We start from the raw sequence: 7,010 nt of genomic DNA on the forward strand, positions 1-7,010 counted from the left end.
ACTAGATGGGTTACGTAATCTATGGAAAGTGGCCGATTCTGATTCAGGAATTTATGCTTTTTCCTAAGACTTCTCATTATTTAGTATTCACACTGACCTTATTCAGTCGCCAAATGTGCTCTGCAGGTGTGGCTACCTTGCGCGTTCTGAATGCATTTCATTCAACCACTGAAAATCCTCCCATTTGCTGGCTAACCGTTTTTCTCGTGGAGTTTTCATTCAATAGGGTTTTCAGCACATTTATCTTAAGACATCCCTTTAAATACGCTGTAACTTTTAGTTAGACATTTGTCGAGACTCACTAGAATATATCAAGAGAACGGGTTCAGAATATTCGGGACCAATGAAAGAAAGCCATCTAAATATATGCATATTAGTCTCCGTTTCAGCACCAATTGATAGATTTAAAAAGACTGATCTTGTACATTATTTAGGTTTAGGAAAGTATTTAGGAATCATAAAAAATAAAAAAAACTGGTTTGAAGAGCCTTTACGCACGAAACAAAGAAAACGGTGGTTTGAATCATTCAACCCATGGTAATATTGGAAGATTAGTGTACATATAATTATAATAGGGAGAACAGTGTACAATAGTAGACTATACCCTCATCTGTTGCCATGTTAACCATGGAACTGTGTGATGACACGGCCAAGTATTGTGCCATGCGTCAGGTTCACACTGTTACAGCTTAGTCTGTTCTCTGCTCCATAACGAATTACAGTTCATATAAGGAAATCAGTCAATTGAAATGAATTCATTAGGCCCTAATCTATGGATTTCACATGACTGGGCAGGGGCGCAGCCATGGGTGGGCCTGGGAGGGCATAGGCCCACCCACCTGGGAGCCTGGCCAACCCACTGGCCAGAATGAGTTTTTCCCCACAAAAGGGCTTTATTACAGACGTCTCCAGCGATTATAAAAGGTAAAATGGATCCAAAACAAGTGTCATTTATATTTACAATTCTCAAACGGATTACTCATTTAGCTCTTATCAAGTTGTACAGTGCATGGAGAATGGTGTTATTTCTATCAGAAAAAAATTAAGTAGATGGTTCTTCCACTTGGAACCGGTAGGTTCGCTAGACCTTATTCATGGTTTCCTCGGGCGTAAAGGTGGTGGAATGAAGTCAAGGTCAGAATATGGTGTATCTGTAGACACACCTCTGCCACACCTTAATATATTCAATCTCCATCGCAAAGGAATAGTGGGTGAATAGCACGCTGTTCTCATGCTTAAATTCAAGGTCAGAATACGCACAGAGAGGGAATTACGTTCCATTAACGAGCACTTAACTCAGGTCAGAATCATTAAACCTATGTAGATTAAAATACATTTCCTTGTCTAGTACATCTCTGTTTTATACTTGATCTAATATTAACATGGAATCTAGAAGGACAAGACACCTCTCTGTTTTATACTTTATCTAATATTAACATGGAATCTAGAAGGACAAGACACCTCTCTGTTTTATACTTGATCTATTATTAACATGGAATCTAGAAGGACAAGACACCTCTCTGTTTTATACTTGATCTAATATTAACATGGAATCTAGAAGGACAAGACACCTCTCTGTTTTATACTTGATCTAATATTAACATGGAATCTAGAAGGACAAGACACCTCTCTGTTTTATACTTGATCTAATATTAGCATGGAATCTAGAAGGACAAGACACCTCTCTGTTTTATACTTGATCTAATATTAACATGGAATCTAGAAGGACAAGACACCTCTCTGTTTTATACTTGATCTAATATTAACATGGAATCTAGAAGGACAAGACACCTCTCTGTTTTATACTTGATCTAATATTAACATGGAATCTAGAAGGACAAGACACCTCTCTGTTTTATACTTGATCTAATATTAACATGGAATCTAGAAGGACAAGACACCTCTCTGTTTTATACTTGATCTAATATTAGCATGGAATCTAGAAGGACAAGACACCTCTCTGTTTTATACTTGATCTAATATTAACATGGAATCTAGAAGGACAAGGCACCTCTCTGTTTTATACTTGATCTAATATTAGCATGGAATCTAGAAGGACAAGACACCTCTCTGTTTTATACTTGATCTAATATTAACATGGAATCTAGAAGGACAAGACACCTCTCTGTTTTATACTTGATCTAATATTTACATGGAATCTAGAAGGACAAGACACCTCTCTGTTTTATACTTGATCTAATATTAACATGGAATCTAGAAGGACAAGACACCTCTGTTTTATACTTGATCTAATATTAGCATGGAATCTAGGAGGACAAGACACCTCTCTGTTTTATACTTGATCTAATATTAACATGGAATCTAGAAGGACAAGACACCTCTCTGTTTTATACTTGATCTAATATTAACATGGAATCTAGAAGGACAAGACACCTCTCTGTTTTATACTTGATCTAATATTAACATGGAATCTAGAAGGACAAGACACCTCTCTGTTTTATACTTGATCTAATATTAACATGGAATCTAGAAGGACAAGACACCTCTCTGTTTTATACTTGATCTAATATTAGCATGGAATCTAGAAGGACAAGACACCTCTCTGTTTTATACTTGATCTAATATTAACATGGAATCTAGAAGGACAAGGCATCTCTCTGTTTTATACTTGATCTAATATTAGCATGGAATCTAGGAGGACAAGACACCTCTCTGTTTTATACTTGATCTATTATTAACATGGAATCTAGAAGGACAAGACACCTCTCTGTTTTATACTTGATCTAATATTAACATGGAATCTAGAAGGACAAGACACCTCTCTGTTTTATACTTGATCTAATATTAACATGGAATCTAGAAGGACAAGACACCTCTCTGTTTTATACTTGATCTAATATTAGCATGGAATCTAGAAGGACAAGACACCTCTCTGTTTTATACTTGATCTAATATTAACATGGAATCTAGAAGGACAAGACACCTCTCTGTTTTATACTTGATCTAATATTAACATGGAATCTAGAAGGACAAGACACCTCTCTGTTTTATACTTGATCTAATATGAACATGGAATCTAGAAGGACAAGACACCTCTCTGTTTTATACTTGATCTAATATTAACATGGAATCTAGAAGGACAAGACACCTCTCTGTTTTATACTTGATCTAATATTAACATGGAATCTAGAAGGACAAGACACCTCTCTGTTTTATACTTTATCTAATATTTACATGGAATCTAGAAGGACAAGACACCTCTCTGGTGACAAAATCACAATGTATGAAAAGCAAAACAAAAAGACTTGCCAAACAAAAGAGATCCAAACAAACTGTAGGAAAACCACCTGGTTGGGAGGCTACTTTCATATAGCTTCTCTGATCAGTAATCACCTGTCAATCATCCACACCTCAGAGCAACAGGGTTGGGGTCATTTCCATTTCAAGAAATAAACTGAAATTCCAATTCCACAATGTTCCTCTCAGGCTGTTTATCTGGCAGCTCAATTCTGATTTGTAACCCAATGGCGAAGGTACACAAAGATCGAGGAATTCATGGTTCATTGTGCCTATAAAGCAGCACAATCTACTTTTTTTTTTCAAATTTCCGCTGTCTTGGAGCTAGAAGTGGGATAATGTATACTGTGCTAATGCCCATACAAAAAAAGAGTAATGGAGAGCACTGTACAATACGGCAAACTTAGCAAATTAGGTGTTTGTGGTGAGTACATGAGGGCCGCCATCTTCATGCACCTTCGCCATTATTGGCAAAAGAGCTGATCTGATTGGTCCAAAGACCAATTATGAAGAAAAAAATATCAGAATTGAGAAAATGTGGATTTCAGTTTGTTCCTTGAATTGACTTCCAAATCTCTATTGCTTGCTGTCTATCAAGGCTCTGTCGTAGCCGGCCGCGACCGGGAGACACATGGGGCGGCGCACAATATGCCCAGCGTCGTCCAGGGTAGGGGAGGGAATGGCCGGCAGGGATGTAGCTCAGTTGGTAGAGCAAAGCGTTTGCAACGCCAGGGTTGTGGGTTCGATTCCCATGGGGGGCCAGTATATAAAAATTATGTATGCACTCACTAACTGTAAGTCGCTCTGGATAAGAGCGTCTGCTAAATGACGTAAATGTAAATGTTTGGGGTTTTAGGCTGGGTTTCTGTATAAGCACTTTGTGACATCTGCTGATGTAAAAATGGCTTTATAAATACATTTCATTTGATTTTGATTTGACTGAATGGAATTGACCCCAACCCTGGTGAGAAATCACTCTTCCTTAAAGGCCCAGTCCTCCAAGAACCTGGCCCTGCCTGCTGCTGCTCCCTAGTGGTAGGATGTAGATACCTGGCCCTGCCTGCTGTTTCCCCCTGGTGGTAGGATGTGGATACCTGGCCCTGCCTGCTGCTGCGCCCTGGTGGTAGGATGTGGATACCTGGCCCTGCCTGCTGCTGCCCCCTAGTTGTAGGATGTGAGTAGTGGAAATACAGGTTTTTTCTCCAAAATCTCTCCCTCCTGAAGTGTGCACTTGTTCACTACTCTCCTCAAATGTAAAAGCATTGGATTGGTGTAGGCATGGAGGGAGTTTCCATATACCAGTCATTTCTTTTCAAATCCATGAAGGGAAGTGAACAAGTGCACATTACAGGAGAAAGGAGATATTATTTGGATGCAACCTGTTTCCCTGGCATAATCCACTTGTCTACCTCCATTCATTACATCATATCACTGTATCCCAAATCAAATGTTTATTTTTGCGAGTTGTGACAGTTACTAAATGCTTTGGATAGAACGTGATTGAATGTGGCAGGAAAAAACGGTTTGAAAGTAGTTCTGTTTTGAACGTTGTTCATTAAATGGGTGATATTTTCCTTGTCCCAAATGACAGGTATTTATCCATGGCTTGAGCAGGGAAGTCTGGATAGGACTTCATGACAGCCATACAAAGGAAGTTTGAGAGTGGGTTGATGGGACACCTTACTTCTTCATGACAGATATACAGAGGGATTTTGCTTGTGGGATGATGGGACATCTTACTACCCAGTGAGTGGACCACCTGGTTCTCTGTGTTGTTGAACCAGATGATTTGGTTACACTTTATAACAACGCTCATGAATAGGCCATTATAAATGTAAATAAATGTTTTTTTAAATGAATTTGGTATAAATGCTTAGGAATTGTAATGGTTATGTTTAGAAATGCTTTATAAATGTTACAAATAAGACAATAATAATGTATTAATACTATGTACACTATTTATTAATAGTCTATTAATATATGCTTAATTATCAGTAATTCAATGTAATTTTAAACAACTTCTTTGGCATGAAGGACTGTGCTATGGTCACCCAAAGGTCATCAGATCCATTGAAGAGCTGGAACAATGTAGGGTGCATTATGAAAATCAACTGTGCCTGTCAGAACCAGACGTACATCCATGTTGAACATTAGTTGTAATGATTATGGGTCCATGGTTAAAGAAAGAGTTGGGGGATTGTCCAAGTCTGGGATTGTCCAAGTGGCAGGGTGCTGGCTGCTTTGTTGTTTGAATCCCAGATTGCCCCTTTATTAAGTATATTTGATGGAGTTGTGTTGGATATCCATGTGAAGTTTTAAGCAGGTTTAGTGTTGGGTTAAGGTCACTACAGTATAAACTCAGTATAGACCAGGTTATGACGTTGCTAGGTGTTGGGTTAAGATCACTACAGTATAAACTCAGTATAGACCAGGTTATGAGGTTGCTAGGTGTTGGGTTAAGGTCACTACAGTATAAACTCAGTATAGACCAGGTTATGATGTTGCTAGGTGTTGGGTTAAGGTCACTACAGTATAAACTCAGTATAGACCAGGTTATGAGGTTGCTAGGTGTTGGGTTAAGGTCACTACAGTATAAACTCAGTATAGACCAGGTTATGATGTTGCTAGGTGTTGGGTTAAGGTCACTACAGTATTACCTCAGTATAGACCAGCTTATGATGTTGCTAGGTGTTGGGTTAAGGTCACTACAGTATAAACTCAGTATAGACCAGGTTATGATGTTGCTAGGTGTTGGGTTAAGGTCACTACAGTATAAACTCAGTATAGACCAGGTTATGAGGTTGCTAGGTGTTGGGTTAAGGTCACTACAGTATAAACTCAGTATAGACCAGGTTATGAGGTTGCTAGGTGTTGGGTTAAGGTCACTACAGTATAGACCAGGTTATGATGTTGCTAGGTGTTGGGTTAAGGTCACTACATTATAAACTCAGTATAGACCAGGTTATGATGTTGCTAGGTGTTGGGTTAAGGTCACTACAGTATAAACTCAGTATAGACCAGGTTATGATGTTGCTAGGTGTTGGGTTAAGGTCACTACAGTATAAACTCAGTATAGACCAGGTTATGATGTTGCTAGGTGTTGGGTTAAGGTCACTACAGTATAAACTCAGTATAGACCAGGTTATGATGTTGCTAGGTGTTGGGTTAAGGTCACTACAGTATAGACCAGGTTATGATGTTGCTAGGTGTTGGGTTAAGGTCACTACATTATAAACTCAGTATAGACCAGGTTATGATGTTGCTAGGTGTTGGGTTAAGGTCACTACAGTATAAACTCAGTATAGACCAGGTTATGAGGTTGCTAGGTGTTGGGTTAAGGTCACTACAGTATAAACTCAGAATAGACCAGGTTATGAGGTTGCTAGGTGTTGGGTTAAGGTCACTACAGTATAAACTCAGTATAGACCAGGTTATGATGTTGCTAGGTGTTGGGTTAAGGTCACTACAGTATAAACTCAGTATAGACCAGGTTATGAGGTTGCTAGGTGTTGGGTTAAGGTCACTACAGTATAAACTCAGTATAGACCAGGTTATGATGTTGCTAGGTGTTGGGTTAAGGTCACTACAGTATAAACTCAGTATAGACCAGGTTATGGTGTTGCTAGGTGTTGGGTTAAGGTCACTACAGTATTACCTCAGTATAGACCAGGTTATGATGTTGCTAGGTGTTGGGTTAAGGTCACTACAGTATAAACTCAGTATAGACCAGGTTATGAGGTTGCTAGGTGTTG

This window comes from Coregonus lavaretus, assembly GCF_964263955.1.
Source record: "Coregonus lavaretus genome assembly, contig: SUPER_35_unloc_2, whole genome shotgun sequence".
NCBI classification, from domain to species: Eukaryota; Metazoa; Chordata; class Actinopteri; order Salmoniformes; family Salmonidae; genus Coregonus; species Coregonus lavaretus.